We start from the raw sequence: 19,693 nt of genomic DNA, 5'->3' as shown, positions 1-19,693 counted from the left end.
GCCATTCTAACGTTCAAGTAGTCTCCTTATTTTGTGTTCCAGCATAAATGAGCTGCAGTCTCTGCCTTTTTCCATCCCTATAAAATTAGTGCAAAGCAACATCAGGATGAGAAAAGAATTTGAATGGAATAGAGCACTTGTGAACTTTCTTCCATGGGGAAGGTGGGTGGCCAGGAGACTGAATATGTTTTCAGGCAGGTACTGCTGCTTGAATGGCACAGGAAATTGTGACCCTAGATTAACAAACACTTAAGTTTGGGATCATTGCAATTGTCCTGTCAGTGCTGCATGACTAGGCAGGCTTCTAGTGTGTGACCCCTAACATGTGCTCTGCCACAATCAGCTGTCTTCTAGGAAGAGATTTAAACCATATGGAACTGGAATTACACAAATCTGTATTCAAGAGATAATTAATTTGTGACACGGGCAAACTAGTGTTTAAAAACTTGTGCTTAGGGTTGGGGAGAGGGAGGGTGCAATCACTTTGGCTGAGAGGTACAGCATGCAAATCAAGGCGTGACCAGAGCTAAGCTATGGTATACCCTGGTTTATTCACAACTTTGCTCTGAATTTGCTGATGCTGCATTACTGAATGCACACTATAGCACACAAAATTTCATGTGTGTGTTATGTAACAAAATAGTGGCAGTTAAATGAAGAAAGAAAAAAAAACAACACCCAGATTTGGGGGTTTTGGCTTTTTCTGGTTTGGTTGTGTCATTGGAGCTTTAATGTGGACTTAAAAAAAAAGAAACCATACCTGCAAATGGATTTGTAGGGACAGAGGAGGCCAGCTTAATGGCAACCCTGTGTGTCCAGCCATGTCTGGGGACTAAAGCCCCTTATCCCTCATCCTATTCAGGTGCATAAAGGATAGCAACAACTTAGGAAATAAACTATTACTTATGTCTGTTGGCATAAAATGAAAAGCAATGTTTTTAAGCTACATCGAGAACAATTTGCATTAGGTGACATAAAGAGATGTTTGGAGGATGCTGAGAAAGCTTGTGGATCCTCAAAAATTGTTAGCAGATACAGTCCTGTATCTATGACACATCCTGAGTGACTTCCAGTGATTGCTTCTGGTTCTGTGGTATTCAACTATGCAAGTCTGAAGTATATGAAATACAAATAATGAAATAGATGAGAAGAAAACCTTTCATTGTTAACTTTTCTGTTCTTGAAATGTTGCATGTAATATTTAATACAGAAGAGTTAACAGTATTTATTGCTGTTCCTCAAATATTATCCAGAGGTCAAAGACCTATTACACTTGGTACTGGGCAAACATGAAACAAATTCGGTGTGTTGGACTGGTGTTCTTAAACCCCTATGTTGATTCACAGAAGGCAGTGAGTCTTGAGTACAATGGAACTTTCTCTGGCATCTGGTCTGGGAGTCTCTTAGTGTTTATTATAGCTGTATGACTCTGCACGCGAAAATAAATGTGGGACTGCAGACAAATTTTATTCTTTTTCTATAACAGAGGAAAGCTAGAATAAGTATATCTGAAATTATTATTACAATTTTGGACCAGCACTACTAAGCAAGTCTACAACTTGAAAGAAAAGAGTGAATGAAAACAGAAATTAATAGCTGTAGAGTTCAATAGGCAGTGTTTTTGCTTTGGATACAATTACATTAGTGAATGAACTTCAAGGCTGGGTAAACAAGATTAGAATAATAATCTATACCCTAGGAAATTACAAAAATCTTCTGTGGACTGCATTGAAGACATGCCAAACAATCCTTCATTTCTGGAAAATTGCTACTGCAGACTGTTTTAACTTTTCCAGAAATTTCACAAAATTCCTTCTTTCCACTTGTCACTGCTGGCTTAAAAAGCAGATAAGAAACAAAACAAATTTTGGTGGTTTAATATAGGAATAAATTTAAAATGGAGGGCTAGGGCAACAAAGGGAAGCCTTACATGTTATTTCTGCTGAGGAAATACCAGAATGGCAGCCAAATCACTAAAAAAGATAAATTATCTGTACTTGTCTTAAAACTTTGACTACCATAACTTATCTGTTACCCAAAGCTTTAAAAGCTTTGTGTTTTAAACCATATTTTAACAACAGAAACTGAGTATGCAAAACTCACACTGGTACAGATATGGTGGTATTTATTTGTGCTTTTTATTGATTCAGCTAAGCTCTGCCAGTGGGTGTGCTTTTACTTTTTTTTTTCTTCTTTAAAGTTAATTGAAATTTGGTTTAAAAATACTGACCAGAGCATAGGATTTTAATGTTACTGCAACCCTGAATTTAATGAATTCTTGAAACCAAAGTGGGTATAATCTACTTTAACGTGAAGATAACCAACAGAGTTGCTTGGTCTTTATTGTTGGACAGAAATTTGTCCAACAATAAACAAAAAAAAAAGTTTACTTTGGAAGGAATATAAGAATGTTTCTCTTAACTAGCTCATGAAAAACAAGGAGACGTATGATAGTTAAGTCACTCGCTCATACCATGCAAGAAAACTGTGGAAGAATAAGGAGTAAGTTATCTACAATTGGAGCATTAGTACTGTTCTACATCCTTCCTACCTTCTCTCAGACCAGGGATTAACCCTCATGTTTTGTTAGCAAGTCCCAATAAGATTTGTACCAAATTCTCTTTGTTAATTATTATGCAATTTAAGGAAACACAATGAAGTAATGGGGGGGGGGGGGGGGGTAATCAGTTATTGAAAAATTATTAGGATACACATTTACACATTAGTGTCTACAGAGTGTTAACTAAGACTCTTTTTTTAGACTTGTAGTAAACAACAAATTGCTACCTAGAAAGCCTTACCGCTAATGGTGAAATCTGAGTTAACTCTAATGCAATTAACTTTAATGAAACAGCGTTTCAGCTCAAAGGTACATAAAGGTAACAAGGCTTTATACTTTGTAATAGTGTGCATATCCCTGATACTCATAGGCAAAGCTCTTCTCAACTCCCTACCTGTGTCTGTCTAGAAAGCTAGGTAGTATTTGTTGCTATTTTATTAAAGCACAAAATAGGACAGTTGCCATACATCTCTGAAAACCATGTAAATAGGGACCATTTTTTACAGTAAATCAGAGCTAACTCCTGGTTTTCTAGTGTGCCCTGTAATAAAGTAAAACAAATTTTTACAACTTTCTGGCCTTAAGACCCTGATCACAACACTATACCTGAAACCTAGCTTTCACAAAGAAAGATTGTCTCCAAATATACCTTTTCAGTTTAATAAATAAAGAAGCTCCCTGTACTAACCAAGTATTGCCAAACTGAAACAAAACAGTGATCCTGGAGTACAAATATTCTGTGCAAGGTGTGTAAAGTAATTGTGCTCTCCATGACATTGGTGAGTGTCAAGGAGTACTGTTTTGGGCACCATACTTTAAGAAAAACGTAGATGTGCTGGAGACAATCCAGAAAGGGCTAAAAAGAATGAGCAACAGTCTAGAAGGGAGCATGAGGTAGGGTGGAAGGAATTGGCATTGTTTAGTCTAAAGAGAAGGCTAAGGGAAGATGGGATGTCAGCCCATAACCACGAGCAATGTTTCTGCAAAGAAGAAAATAGAAACTATAGATTGGAAAAGAAGTAATGAAAGTGCTGCAGCAGGGGAGATTCAATGTTATTGCTAAAAGTAACTTTCCTTGAATAGATTGATTAAGGACTCAGTAAAGTTTTCTGGCGAAATTTCATTTTCAGTTTAAAAATTAAATGCCACTATCTGGCAAAGATGTGAAGCGCAAGTAAACTCTGTACGTTAGTTGTAACTTCTAGGTCTGTTCTGAAAACTTAGCAATGAATTCTAGAATCTCCTCAAGATTTTATATTAAACAAATATCTGCAGTAGGTCATGCCCACTTGGGATCATAGGATGCTAGTTGCTGAATGCAACTGAGTTGAAGCTCAGCATATTTAGCATCAACATTATAAGTAGCAGCATTCTATTTTCATTCAGGTTTTCATTTCACTCTTCAGACCAGCAAGAAAATCTCGCAGGGTGGTAATGGCTCAATCCCAATTTTTCATTGCATATTGTCTTTGTGTGGGCCACTGAATAGAAGCATTAGTTTTGCTCACAGTCATAGCTGTTAATTCTTTGTAAGGTCTGGGCCTCTTCCTATCCCTGCTCTATTAATATTTCCAGAATTGTAGTGTGGTTTTAGAGAATTTCAAATCAGTTATTCTTTCTATGTTTATGAGGAAATTGATTTTTCCTTTTTATATCAATCATCTTTAAATAATTTCGAATACTTTGAAGTTGAGTTTTCAGCCCTATCTTTCTGATCCATTCCTACTCCTTTCTAGAGATCTAAATAACAAATCCACTGAAGAGTACCTACTGTAGCTGTACACAAGCTATAAGCAATCAGGGAGATTATGATTAGATATGCACATTAAAAGTACTTAAAGATTAAAGGGCATTTTAAACTTATATCCTTCTGAGCTGAAATTTGGAACTTTATACTTCCTGTGTGCTGATGAGTTCATAGTATTTGTGTTACTCGCATTTACTTTGTGCTTCTAGAGACCTGGTATCTAGGAAGAGACCACTTACCAGTCAGTCACAAATACATTTAGTCAGAAAAGATGAATGAGCTGGACTTGCCTACTCAGGGTGCTACTAGAAGCCTTCAGACATGGCAGGTAGATGAAGTTATCGCATCATGATCGTATTTTGCCTAATGTGTTGTATTATGCCATACCTTCTTATCTCCTTAAGGATGCAAGTTTTCTGGAGTATTTACCAGCTTGACAGAATATGGTAACTGTGACACATACAATTGTAATGGAAGTAACTTCTGAGTTGCAGTCAGTTCAATTCTAGCTGTTATAGTTTTCAGCAGCAGATCTCAAAGCAACAGAGGTCAGCAGTACTGTCTTCATCCTCATTTAAAAACAAGCATAAAACAATTGTAAGATTGGGGCTGAAAGGATTAGCTGCTGCTCTCTTGTTAACCAGTGTCAGAGTCAAAAACAGCACTTGGGTACCTTGAATCCAAATCCTGCACTGTAACAAGGAGACAGCATTCCTGAAATCATCTGAAAGCACCTTGAAAATTACTTTCCAATGGGTCACAGATGGTCAGAAAGGAATGGCATAAACACATAAACCCCAAAAATTCAGTTTGTAAGGATGACTATAAACTTACCATTACTCATCTTTTAGGAGGTCTAGGAACATCACTGTCTCTCTTGATGTATTTTAGGTTCAGCAGCAGAAAACCTAAACAGGGGGATAGAATAACAGAGATGTGTGAAAGCCAGCAGGAAGGATGTCCAACCAGTTAGAACTCACCCCAGCCCTAACTCCAGGAACAAACATTCATCTCATTACCCCTCTCTCCTGGCCCTGAAAGTTCTGCTTGCCTCTAGCTTTGGGTGATAAAACAATATTCTTGGAAAACAGTTGCATTTCAGCAGGAGACCAAAGATGCATGTTTATTCTGTACAATACTAAATGAATGGACGACGCACAAGAATGCATCAGCTCAGTGAGTTATATGTCTACGCCTCCATTGTCTGGAGTATAACTTATAAAACTGCTTCTGCAATTGAGACGTGTACCTAATGCTATCCTAATATGGCTGTGGTTGAGATCGTCTGAACATTCCTCAGCTGCCCCTGCAGGAGAATGAGCACAAAAATGTTAAACATACCACATTTATATCTGTTGTGAAATGCTGGCACGCTCTAGCAATCAGCATTAATTCTTGATTTGGTTTTGTGGGTTTCTTATTTAAATGCCACTAATTTCAGTTTGGAAGGCTTCAGTCTCCCATATGTGATATTGATTTCAGATGTGAATGTGTGTATGCTTGTATGTGTGTTGGAGATGAAGAGGTTGAAATAGCCTTAGGCATCTTCTATAATTCCTAAATACCTGTCGGTCAACCTCTAAATATTGCATATATATAATTATCTTCTGCAGTGCTGGGCAACTACATGAGTATGTAGGTACAAAAAGAGTTATTTCCAATGGTTTCTATGATGCCACTGAAGTCACACATACTGAAGTTTAAACATCAAGGAAAATACTATAACTTAATTAAAAAGAAAACAAAGATGACTTCTGAAGTGATGTAATGCAGTGTATTTTCATGTATGTGATAAAGTATTTCAAAGAAATTACTAGCCAGTGAGATCACTCAATTGGCTCCATCTGTGATTTTCCAAAAATAGATGTGGCATTGTACATTGAGTAGTCTATTCCAGTTGTGCTGCAGGAGAATCCATTACTTATCATAGAACTCTTCTGAAAGAACACACTTTCTGTTGGTTTTTTTTCAGGGCAGATTTAATGTTTGGACTTCAGGACTGTGGGAAACCAGGCATCAGCCAGCTGTTCTTTAATCAAGGGGCTGGCCTGTATCCTGAGCAGTTGCAGCACCTGGGGACTTTGAGTGTCATTCAGACCTACCCTGGCTCTACCCACCAGGCTTGCCTAGAACCTGGCTTGAATGGACCAGAGATTCTGGCTCACAAAGCATCTGTTGCAGCTACTCTGAGGTAAAACAACCCCTGAAAAAGATGGTAAGAATGACAGATTGTGGGGTGTGTGCGTATGTCTTTTTTGTTTGTGTGCAAGTGGCCTGCTGAAAGTGGACTCATTTTGCTGGAAAATGGTTAAGTCTCGCAGATTTGTTTTCAGTCAGAAATATATCTTCTTTTCTTTTTTTCCTTAGTGACTGTATTTTTTCAAACAAAACATTATTTGTAATTGTTCGGTGTTTGAAATTCACAAGCTGTCTTTCTTTGAATACATTGCATTAAAGCTGGGCATTCCAAAAATGTCTAGGAAAGGTGACATTTCTTGGATAAAGAGGCAGGTAAAGGATCAAACCAATGCATTCTAGTGATGTTGTCTAGCACTCACAACATATGAAGGAGAGATCTAGAAAAGGACCTTTTGCCTTAGCTTGACCAGACTTTAAATCCAGCCTTATTAATCCAGAATGCTAGGTTAGCCTTTGTTCTAAACTTCCTAGACTGCATAAGAAGGCATCCTAGGCCATTGTTATGGGGTTACTTTAATCAAGCAGATGTCTGCACTGCTGCCAGAAAAGATTGGCCTTGTCTTTTCTCCTCCTCTCCAGTAAGCCACTGCCTTTTCCCTGCTGCTTTCTGTGTCCTGCTTCTAGTGTGTACACAGCAATCCTTTGAATCAGGCCAAAGAACGTTATCTGTCTGAAAACTAGTATTGAGGAAGCAAAAAGAGTGAGTGTTCTTACAAAGAAGCAGCAATGTCCAAGGGTGCAAAGGTGGGTAGGATTGCCCCTTCATGGAGCATTGTATATTTATAGTGAACTGAAGTAACTGCATAACCATGTTCTCAGAAATTCAGAGAAAAAAGCACCTAGAGCTGGAGAGCACCTTATCAGGAAATGGGAGGAGCTGTCATACATCCCAAGTTCTGCATGAAGATCGCTTATGATCTCTCTTTCAAAGTTTCACAGTTAGAAGTGGAGATGGATACCTATCATATATGCTACATCAGTAATCATAGCCCACAAAAAAAGATCAGGATACACATCTGCCACCTTTGTTGAAAGTGCTTTTGCCACCAGCCCAGAGACCATCTTGGAGTTGATGTAGGGAAGTCCTTCCACTGTGGCTGAACATGCAGTAGCCCCTTGAAGGAAGGCATTCCAGATTGCCTGGGACAGACCTAGGTGTGAGGAGGAGCATGATGCTCTTGTCAGCTGATTTGGATGCTTATGTTGGAAGAGAAGCTGGAGTTCTGCTCTGGCATAAAGTTTACATCTTTCATAGTAAGTAAGATGTGGTGAGAGCAAGAATAAAAGGTAGACATGAAGAAAATAGAAATCTATTCGTACGTATCGGTTCATACTGCCAAAGGACAAGCATGCATAAAAGCTTCTTTACTATAAACTGCACTGGAGATGTTCTAAAATCCTTTGTAGGTAACAGTTAAATTGAATAAGAGATCTTCAGGAAAAGCCATCTTGAATGAGGGATTGAGATAAAGTTTTTATGGTTATTTCCCCCTAAGCCAGCAAAATTGGCAGTTTTGGAGCAGGAAGAGAAACAATAGTTCAGAATCTTGTAGACATCAGCAGTTAAATCCAGAGATGTGTTTGACACTGCCTCTGCAATTAATATGCACAAACCCAGCCTAATTCTATTGTAGTTTAAAGATACATCTTCCCTGCCTCTTAGGTAATCCGGGCTGGGAAAGCTTATTCCACATCAGTTAGGATTTCTTTTAATTTGCATCACTTTCTATCACAGCAATGCACAACTGACATGTATGATTTTATTTATGCTATGTAACCAAGTTAATGTTCTTATTACTCTGCTGCATATCCCACGACACCTTTGCAGGAGGGATGATTCATCTCAACAGGCTTAGCTAGTGAAACTCTTTAAATAACTATATGTGAAACATATGGTTCAAGACAGAAAACATTTTGAGAGTGGAATAAGGCCAGGAATAGCAGCTGTCGCTAATACAGTATAGTGAGATTTGATGTCTCATAGAGGGCAAACCAAAGCAAACTTTAATACCCAAGATTCTTTGAGCTTACAGAGTAGTTCAAAAATACAGGGCTACAAAGCGTCTGCTACTTTTAGGTTAAAACTGACTTGTCTTTTCTACCATGGCTCCATTAAACGTTTTGCTTTCTACGTAGGGCAAAGTTTCCATGTGTAGGCAGGCAGAGACAGCTGCTGGGAGTTATCTGGAAGATTCAGAAAAGAGGAAAGCTGGAAGGGAGGAGCTGGGGGGGATGACAGCAGATCAGCTTCAGGACTCAGAGGGGCAGGGGGTATTCTGCTGATTCATTACTGGGGCTTAGCTTGGAAGTCAGAGCAGTGAGATTTGTGTTTGTTCCACTCTAGCTACAGCAAGATTCTGTGCGCCTCACTACACTTTGGTGAATCCAGTGCCATCAGGGAGGATATGTGTTTGAAAGTAGCAAGAATATTATAAAGAGAAATCTGTGGATAGGAACAAAACAGATGTTAAGGTGAACATGTGAAGAATTACAGTTGTAGTTGAAGAGAATTTATATCTGAGAGTGATGGACCAGAACTTCAAGGGAATAGCTGTTTCAGGAGGCTTTCTTTCTTTTTTTCTGGTTCCACTTGTAGGGAGAATTTTCATCTTGACCATTATTCAGTTTTGTGTGTCTTCTAAATGTTAGTGTCTGTGAGACAACCAGACTAGTTGAGTGGTCTTTTCTAGGGATGCAAGAGATAGTCTTGCATCGTGAGCATCAAAGCATGGTACCTGTCTTTTAATTCCTTCCCTAATCTTCCTTCTGTGAAAGGATGTTAATGCTTCTGTATTTCAGCTAATGGTTCTGTGGCTTGTGAGGAGTTCACGCAATGCAACTGCAAAACAGCCACACTGAAGCTGTCAGAGAAAAGGAACAGAGCATATGGCTGTGACTGTGTGTGGACTTGTGTGTTTAAAAGGTGATAAACAGGATTGTCATGAATGGAAAAAGACTACATTTTCCCCTGGACAGCTTATATTTGCTGGTTTTGTCTGAAAGAGAAATAGTCTTACACAAAACAAACATGTTTTGCTCTTTGTATGAAATCAACACTTGTACCATCTTTCATATTTGAGTAGCCACAGGCTGTTAAGTAGGAAAGACATAGAACTTCTCCCTTCAGTTTGTCTGTCCAACCCATGTATTTTCACACGCCAGGCCAGCCTCAGTCTCTGCAGCTGGCATGAGAAAATCGAAATGTTAAATGATGTATGTCCAGTTCTGGATGATCCCAAGGTCATTCTAATACGTGAAGGCAAAACATTCTTTGTTTCCTCTCAGCTTTCAGACGTGAGTGTATCTGGGCAGTAGGAGAGTGATAGTCTCCCTCTGGAGCCATGACTGGGAGAGAATGCCAAATCACACCTCAGATTATACCAGCAGGGCACAAGTGGCGAGCCCATCTAATGCAGCTAGCTGTGTGCTTGAACTCTTTCTGCTCTTTGACGTGTATAACAATGTTGCATGTTGGCTCAAGAAAGGGAATGGAAGATACCATCAAAACTGTAGTAGATAGAGAGACCTTTATCAAAACAAGGTCTTTATGCAATAAAACTCTGTATTTCTTTTCATTCTTCCTTTTTTTTCTCCTTTCTTCCATCTCTTTCTTCCATTTTCTTCTTGCTAGATTTCAAATAGGTCAAGTTATCTTACCATAGAACAGCTGTGAAGATTTCATTGACACTAAGGGGTTGAACTAAAGATCACTTTTCAAAAACCATACAATCTTGATTTGAAAACTCCTGGAGAGAGAAAATCCACTGTTGCATTTAACAAATTCTTGTTCTGTTTCTGAATTCATTACCTTCACCTTCAAGAAATCCTGCATGCGTTACCTTCACCAAACAAAAAAATATCTTTGTGTATAGTCTTGCTTCATTTAGTTCCAATAACTACCTATCAGACTTTGTCATACATTTATCTACTGGACTGAAGAACCCTTTATCAACAATTCCTGCCTAAATTATGAAGGATTTAAAAAGAGTAGTTTAGTTATCTATTATCCGTGTCCTAAGTAAGATATATAAGCTGAGTTCTTGGAATATACCTCTCTCTCTCCACCCCCACCCTCCAATACTTGACTCATTTTCTTGGCAATTCTTTGAACTTCCTCCAAGATGCAACATAATCCTGAACTGTATGCATTAAGCTGAACATAAAAGCAGCCATTCCAGTGCCAGGTGCAGAAGTCAGATGAAAATTATTTTCCCTGTACACATGTCCAAGGATTGTATTAACCTTTTTTGATGACTGGCCACACACGGTGGCTACCATAATATGATTATTCTCATGTTCTTCTACAAGACAAGGCCCAGGATCATCTCCTGTAATTATAGCTCTAGTCGGGCTTTTTACGTGGCTGTTATGTTACCACTGTATGTTCTCACCTTCACATCACCAAGTACCAGTGACCTGCCCTTCACTTTTTATCACTGTTCCCTGAGAAATCTGCAGGCTTTCTCAGTGATAAATTTATGGTGGGGAAGATGGATGTTTTTCTTCTAGATTGTTGGTTAAAATGCTGTGCTAAAAATAGCACAGGCCTAGACACATGGCTATACAGAACTGAATTAGAAGTACAATTCCTTGGTGGTGATTTCCCAATTTTCAAGAGCTTTTTTGAGATCTGCTTATAAGCTAGTGCATTTTTCTAGCTCCTATAGTCAAAATGCTGTGTAACCAAGGCAGACATCTGACAGATTAAGTGGAAGCTTTAACATGTTAATAACAATACCTGTTTAATCCTGAATGGTAATCATATTAAACACTCTGATAGACAAGATATATTTTCAGCAAATGCGTTAGCATCAATATTAATCTCCTTTTAAGCTCCGTTAATCAAGTTCTTGGTATGTCCTACCATTACTGATGTCAGGTTGGAAGGTGTGTGTTTACCTTTGTTAATTCATTTACTCTTTCAAAATACTGTCAGAATATTAGCTTTTGGTTAGTCCTTTTTGAGTTTCCAAGTGTCTTAAGTGATACCAACAATGCCTTTTTCATGGTCCAGCAATCGTAGTTGCCATTTGACCCTTGGAAAGTCAGAGCATAACTTTGTTCTTCAACTTTACTTCTTCAACAAAGTTATAAAATTTGCCTTAATCATAGGATTCACTTGCATGTGTGGCCAAGTGATCAGAGATGTTTCCCCAGTTGTAGGGGCTCTGCCGACCTCCTGGGAGATCAGCTGGATCGTGGACCTGGGGTCTGTCAGGTTAGTTTCAGGCATTAACACTGCCAGCAGCAGCATGGATTTAAACCACCTCATGCTGTTTTGAAACCACACCCACACACTTGCATCCATATAAACTTTTTGAAAGCAGACCTATGAAAGTAACTGCATGAAAGTAAGGTAGCCTGTACATCTTTTGTGTGTGGTAAGTAGCGACATGTGAAGAAAACCTGGTTTCAGTTAACCTGCGTGTTTTCAGCCTAGTGATTGTAAAGAGATTTTAGGCATTAGATGCACACGCAGGCAAACACACATGGCAATAAAACTTAACCCACAGTGTCTCTACTTTATAGCAAGTAACAGAGGATGAAATTCCTCTTAGAAATAGAAAAGTGGGGAAAAAATATTATGATATATAATATAGTTGAGGAACTAGGCAGATACCAAACCAGAAGCCAGACAGAGAGTTGTAGAGGTCTGGGGTGACTGTGGAAAAGGTTGAGTTTTTGATAGAGCTGCTGGAAACCATTTAGATAATCTGCACTGCTCATGAATTCATTCCCTGTTTGTTGCTCTGTAAAATATTAACTAGTCTGGTACATCTCAGCCATAGTTAATCTGATAACAGTTGTGTTGTTGTGTTTCTTTCTGAATAATTCAAGAATCCAAATAGAGAGGCTCCATATTTCAGATGAAGCACATTATGAGGTGGTGGGCAGGGTCTAGAAAGCCCCTGTCTAATACTTAAGTATTCTGTGGCACATTGGCATTAATATTCTGTTTTAAAGACGGTTTGTCGGTTTGGCATAGAGGGGCTGGACATGACAGTAGGAGTTGAGCATATGGTGTCACAAACCTTTTCTCAGGTACCCCTCACAACTTTTGCTCCACTCATGCACACATGTAGAAGTATTTGAGTGGTAAACTTGATTGAGGCACTGTTGCAAATGAAAAATATAGGAAGCTGAGCACAGAGACAGGACGGGAGAAGCAGTGGGGCTAGCGCACCCCAGTGTTGAAGTCCCAGCGTGGTGACGACTGTCAGTATTCGGGAAGCTTTCCTGGAACACATCTCACCCTATGTTACAATGATCTATTGGGCTTATCTTTTTCTTCAGAGAAAAGAAGAATATAAGAAGATCCCATATGCCCTCCACAGATTTGCATCACCTTCACTGTGATTACACAAGTGTGTGCGGTTCAGCAGTATAATCTAAGAACTTTCACTACCAAGGAAAATGTTTCCATGTCTAAGGAACAAAGATGTTTTAATAGAAAACATAGAACCAAAGGAAACAAGGACTGGGAAAGGGCCTCCAGAAATCTTCCCCTTGCCTCATGGCAGGGTTAATTTAGACTCATCTTCCAGAGATGGACACTCCAGAACTTTCCAGGCAAGTTATCACAGCATTTTATCATCTTTTTCATATAGGAAGCTTTCCTAGTGTTTTCTTGCTGTAATTTAAGCCCATTACCTCTCATAATAGCCAATGTAAACAAGCAAAGATTCTTCCCTCTCCTTTTCAAAGAGCCTTTTGTATGTCAGGGATATCATGTCCCTTTTCCAGCCTTTTTTTCTTGAGGCTAAACCGCCTCAATTCTTGCATCTTTTGTCATAGGGCACAGTCTAAACCTTTGCTCATCGTCATTACTCTCTGAATTCTCATCTAGTTCATATTCTTCTTGGAGTGCAGTGCCTGAACTACACACACTACTGCAGCTGAAGCCATACCATTGTTGAGTACGGCAGACGGCTTGTTTCACACATCTTGCAAGCTCTGCTCCTGTTTAGAAACCCCAATGTGGTGTTTGCTTTTTTCACAACAGCATGATAGTGTTGACTCATGTTTAGCTTGTGATTCAGTATATCTCATAGATTCCTGTAAGAAGAAATGCCACCAGCCACTTGTTTTCTGTCCTGTATTTGTGCAGCTGATTATTGCTGTTCAAACGGAGTATTCTGCATTTATCCCTCTTGAACAATGCTCAGGCACTCATGAGAGCCCTCTTCACTCTTCCTGAAAAAACCTGGCCAACGTTTTGGTTTTTTTTTTTTAATGTTTCTTATTCCAAAACCCACAAGATACACAGGACTAGCTATTACATGGAAATTTTTTGCCTTTGGTTTTATGTCTTTATTTGTTTAGAGGGCATAGGGAATAAGGGTGATAGATGAGCACCAGCTCTATTAGCAAATACTTCATATGCAGACAAGGAGATAAGAGAAGAAGCTTCTCAATTCGTGTGGTAAGCTCCATAAATTCTGATTTGTTTAACCAGAGATTAAACCCAGATGTGAAGCAAACAGGGTTAAGAAGAAAAAGGCAGGAGCTGACATTGATTAAACCTTTGTAAAGTTCCATGACGTCAAGAAGATGATTAAAATTTTAGTCAGGAGAAAGACCTCCAACATGTATAATTTCCTTTGTGTTCTCTTGCAATGCAATCATGACTTCTGGTGCAAAGTAATCAAGGAGTTAGTTATGAAGAAAACATCTCTTTCCAGTATTTTATAAAAATAGTTTTTTATAAAATGCTGAGTTCCCACTTGATAGTCAAAATTAAATAAAGAGATCTTCAGCAATTTATTCTGGAGCCAAAACTGGTGCACTCCTGAGAATATGACAGAAATAAGAAAATGTGTATAAATAAAAGTATTATTAAGTGTGATTCTGAGCATGATTTTTATATCACTGATTCCTTTACTGGTAGACGTAAGTATTCAGGTGTACTAGCAACCATGACACAAGATGCTTAGGCTGATTAAATTTAGCATGTTCCCTTCAAATCCCACAAAGCACCAGGATTTGTTCGAACTTCACTTCTACAGTTTTGGAATCACTGTTCAATTATTCTCTTGTTTAAAATTAGTAAAACAGAAATGGGGCCAGATTCATTAGCTGGAAAGACACTTATATTTTGAGCACTGAGATCTGTCTGAGCCTTGAATTCTGGCCTGCTGTAGATGTTTTTTTGTTAATCATCTCATTTATTTCCTCTAATGTCCCAGAACTAGACCAAGAATAACTTTGAAGCACCTATTTTTATTATTTGAATAATCCAGCATTGCTCAAAAAAATCTCATACAGTTATTGATTAAGGTAGTGTTGCAGACTTCAGTGTGACACTAACTTTGATAACTACATAAATACAATGAAGAGTACTCATGGACCTAGTTGAAGGGTCAGAAAATACATGTGTAGAGAAAAATACTGGCCTGTCCAAAGGATTTTCTTTTCAAATGTCCTGAATATAGGTGCTGTCACTGCTATCTGTACTCCTTATTGTATTAATCTCAGAACCCAAAGGTTTCTTAACAGATAGATAACACATACAGCATAAAAGAATCAGTCTGCAGCATGACTCTCTCACCTCTTACCTTGACTGTTACATCCTCTGAAGAGTTTACCAGCAATAACCTACTGAGCTTCACAGCTCGTGCATAGACAAGTTATGTTGTACTCTTGCTCTTCTGTCTGCAAACATACTGAAGGAAACCTTGATTTAGTATTTTCTTACTTACTTCAGTAAAATTCTGCTGTGATTCATAGATAAATCTGCTGATGGGTAAGTAATTCTCAAAACTATTTTTTGTGACTCTACAAAATTGGCTAGTGGCTTGGTGCTGTGTCTTTTCCTAGTTTGAGTTTGCCAAAGTGCTTTCAAAGAAACTATTCAACCCTTCCCTAATACTGCATTTTAAGCTTTGGCTCCAGTTACACAGAAAAGATGGAGTAGGACACAGTTTCTGTGTCTCTGTATAAGTACGAGGAGAACTAAGAAGTAATTACCTATTAAAGAAGTATTTGCTTTAGCTACCAAGCTGTGGATTGCTGCACCAAGAAAATAATTATCAACAAGCAGTCAGGATGTGTGGTTTCTGTTGCACATGTTGAGGTGGATTTTTTCCTATAACTGTGTTTCAGCCATTCGTCCTCATTCTCCTCTGTCCCACCTCATGCTAAGTGTTGAAGGATGCCTTGAAGCACGGTCACGTGGCACTTTTAATAACAAGAGCCTCACTCCATTGCCATGTATCACTTTCTTCCCTTTTTCTCCCTTTGTTTTAGAAACTGTGTAGTTTTGGCTCTTCCCCTCCTCACTGGAGGCTGTGTTTCAGCAGCATATGGTGTGTGTGTGTGTGTGTATAGGTTTTGTGTGTTTCATAAACAGAGTGCTTTGGAAACAGCTGTGGAAGGAGCAGAGGAGCTTACTGCTGGAGTCTTCTTCCACAGTTTTTCCTGAATTACCAAATGAGGTCATCACCTAATGACTCAATAGACAAGTTAGACAGGAAATGCAGGAAGTCAAGACTAACTTTAAGACAGGCTTATTCCTCCAAATGAGAATCCAAACACATTTCTTGAGCTCTGTGTGAGTAATAAGCCATAATCCTAAAGCCACTACTGTTTCAAGACAGGCTTTAATGGGAAGAGAAGGCTCTGAAAAAGGCATCACAGCCTCAGCCTGCAGGAACTCTGCTGGCTTATTTACAGCACTTTGGAGAGACGTTTTGATAAATTACATCTTTTCTAACTACTCACCTTCTTCATTTTCCTCACTTCTTGTTCTCTTTGATGAAAAATACATGTAGGGTGTCCACTCTGCATATTACCATTGGCCAGCTCTGGATCTTGTGCATAAAAAAATATTATGAATTATTACAGATTTACTTTCTCCATGCGCTGGCAAAGTGCTCCCTGCTGCACCTCCATGCTCTGTTTTTTGTAACGTGCCATAAGGTGCTGTATTATAGCTTGTCACACAGTATTGCAATTAACATATAATTCACTAATAGAAGATCATAAATCATAGCCTTACCAAAAGTGTGTGGATCTCATTTATATGGAACTGAAATGCATCCAAAAAACCCCAAAACACAAAACTTCCTATGCTAAGAATTAGCAGAAAGTGCCACCTGATTTTAAAATTAGGAGATATGTCTAGCATAGAATAACCCCTGTTTTGCCTTTTCTGTGTTACCGAGCACGTTTTCCATATACCTATTGCAATTTTATGGCTGTCGCACAGGTGTAACTGTATAGTCAACAGCATTTCTTTAATTCATCTTTTCCCTCATATAAAATAAGTTGAGATTTGGATTTTCCCTCCTGACAAACCAGCATAAGTGAAATTAATTTGATGGGAAAAAAATAACAGCAGTTTGAATTGGGAAACAAGATACTTGGCAAAACCATATTTTGAAGAAAATCTTTCCAGAAAATTAAACATAAAACCTTTCATGTCTGCTACAGTGCTTGACCCTTCCTTCTTCTCTCCACCTCCTGTGGATAAGTGCTTCTCCCTATGATTTGTGACTGGTAAGCTTGACATGGTAGCCTAGCTCCACAGCCTCTATGGCTCCAGGCAGTATTCAGTGCATGCTCCAGCCTCTGCTGGAATGCTTCATTTATTTTATAGGGTTTTGCCAAAATTTTCCACTAGTAAAACTGAAGCCTCTCACAGATCTTGCAGTTGGGTAGTTATTTTCAGAAAGGAAAAGTAGGCTGGGGGTCTAGTTTGGGGGCTGGATACAAGCCCCTTAGCCACACGCCTCCACTGTTGCTCTGGGCTTTACCTACAAAAGCCCAAGCTTCTAGCAAGCACAATGTTCATTTTCTGTGCTGGGTCCAGGGAGGTGGGAGCTACTGGGGTTGCACAGTGTGGGGCTCAGCCTCTTCAGGGACGGGGAGAAAAGGGAATTGTAGCAGGGTCTTCCCCTCTCTTTATTCACCGAGTTATAAAGGAGGCTCCTCTGTCAAGCACATGACAGTAATCTTGCTCAGCACTTGCCTAATGGGCCAGCTGCCTTGGATGTCAGAGCCAAAGAAAACCTTCCTTGAAGGTCCTGATATGGCCCAGCCTGCAGACCCACATAACCTTCAACAGCCACCTATACCAGCAGCAATTCCCCCCCTCAGTTTCTTGTAACAACCCCCCCTCTGCACCAACCCCCTCCTGGAGATTGTCACCCCTTACCAGCCTGCCACCAGATGAGCTCATGTGAGGCATCCTCCTCCTCCTCTTCCCATGGCAAAATCAGCTGGATGAGCTGTGGCATGAAATTAAGCTGCTCCCATTAACCTACCTTGTTGTGCCTGTAGCAAAAATAGTTCACTCTGGTGAGCAAGGCTAAACGCCACAGCTGTTCTTCAGCTGATTCATGAGGGATGTGACACCTTTTTTGTCTCAACCAATTCACTGGAAGGGGGGAGCTACCTAAACAGCAGTAACAGCCTCAGCCATCCCATTTAAACTGCTGCTCCAGAGCTGACAGAGGGCTAGATGCCTGGGAGAGACTGAGGCACAGCCAAATTTTGTGGCTCCAACACAGGCTGGAATTACAATAACAGAACAGCTGTGAATTCTCATACAAGTTTGTTACATGGCAACTAAGGGCATATTATTATAGTTTTCAGCAATCTTGGAATTTGTACCAGGTTCTGCAAACACAGAAGGCCTGGTCCCTTTCCAAAAAAGAATGGGAACAAAAGTCAGTGAGCATGAGGATGGCTGGGAAGAGCTGAGGGTTAAACCAAATCCAGCTGCCTCCTAGGAAAATGCAGCATTTCGCCTGAGGCCTCTCTTGACAGTTCTGACAGGTTTATAACAGAGCCAATATAGTTTTGAACAGCAAAATTATCTTCATAACCCCTGCAATGGTTGAGTTACCCTGACAGTCTAGACAGCACAGATGCCTCTGCACTAAGCTGGTGATCCTGCCCTCACCTGTAGCACAGCAGCTGTTTTTCCTATTGATGGCTGTTTTATTTTGTTGGTGACTAATGTATCAAGCTGCTGGAAAATGAGTTACTCTTCCTCAGCCGGTCAGCATTCAAGTATGCAGTGCATATCGCTATCTGACTTTAATTTTTGACCATAGATGCAGCATTTTAGGGGAGGAGGGTCAGACAGAGACCATGCTCATACCCATCACTTGACATTAAGTTTTTAAGTTCTCAGAATAAGGGCCAAGTCGCCTTGTGAAGTAGTGCCAGCGCCAAGAATAGAATTCCTTTACTTGCCATGTCTTCCTTTCAGCACCCTCCCGTGTGGTTTTTTCCATTGACGGAATTCGCTTTTATTCAGGAAAAGGCTATATCCACCCTCCATCTGTGAGCATGTGCGTGCGTGTTTTCTTTCTCATAACTTCTCTTTGTGAGCTAATGGTGTAAGAGTTGCCTTAGTGAGGTCACACTGAGGCTCAGGCTTTCCAAGCTGTCACAGGCAGGCTTGGGAAGAATACGTGGCTGCAGCTGCTTTGGGTGGAAGCACTGATGCACACGCTTAACCCCCTGGCCCTCCATCCCCTCTTCTCACCCACCAGTTAGCTGACCTAAAGATTTCCCTGCAAATCCATCTGGCAGGCTGTAAAGTCTTGGCTCTGTTCTTGAGAACGGGAAATAAGCTTCAGGTCTACCTGGGATGTCTCGATCGACAGCAGATGAACCCGGTTCTTTTTGCTTCACCCAAGGACTGTAATGGAAAGCCTTCCCACCTTTCTGACGTGTAACAGGCTTGGGCTGAAGGCCTGATGAAGATCCAGACCGTGCTTTTGTTACAGAAAGAAAGCGAAGCCAGGGTCTTGGAGTATTGCAAAAATAAACGCCATGGACCAAGCCCACCCTGCAACAAATCACAGGCATACTCATAAAGGCCCTTTACAGTCTCTGCCGGACATGATGTAAGTGTTGAGTGGCCTGAGCAGCCCCTCCTCAGCCCCAGCCTGCTCTGGAAACTCCACGTGCACCCAGCCAGGCACACCCCCTCCCCACTGAGTCTGCTGCTGCAGGGGCAGGGACAGCACTGCTTTTCACTCTGGCATCGATGCTTGCTATATGTTCTTCAAAACCCACCCAGGCTATGCTGCTATAGCCGTGTGCCACAGGAACATTATGGCCACAAGAGAAGTGTTAGGCAGAAAAGAAGAGGCAGGGAGCGATAAGATGATGACTTTCTGGAGGTGAGCCTTAAGGGCGTTACCCACCTTCATTAAAATTATATTCATGTT

General features: G+C 40.0%; 1 long non-coding RNA gene across 1 annotated transcript; it reads right to left on the bottom strand.

Annotated features, from left to right (window-relative positions):
* Positions 1 to 1,151: 1,151 nt before the first annotated feature.
* On the bottom strand, positions 1,152 to 18,042 carry LOC119150512. Its single transcript, XR_005105088.1, has 4 exons — positions 17,771 to 18,042; positions 16,227 to 16,315; positions 5,142 to 5,215; positions 1,152 to 4,876 (listed from the first exon to the last, which is right to left on the bottom strand). It is a non-coding gene; the product is annotated as an uncharacterized LOC119150512 (long non-coding RNA).
* Between the last annotated feature and the right edge of the window lie 1,651 nt (positions 18,043 to 19,693).

Source organism: Falco rusticolus, chromosome 6 (assembly GCF_015220075.1).
Source record: "Falco rusticolus isolate bFalRus1 chromosome 6, bFalRus1.pri, whole genome shotgun sequence".
In the NCBI taxonomy this organism is placed as follows: Eukaryota; Metazoa; Chordata; class Aves; order Falconiformes; family Falconidae; genus Falco; species Falco rusticolus.
This window is presented reverse-complemented; position numbering and strand designations above follow the sequence as displayed.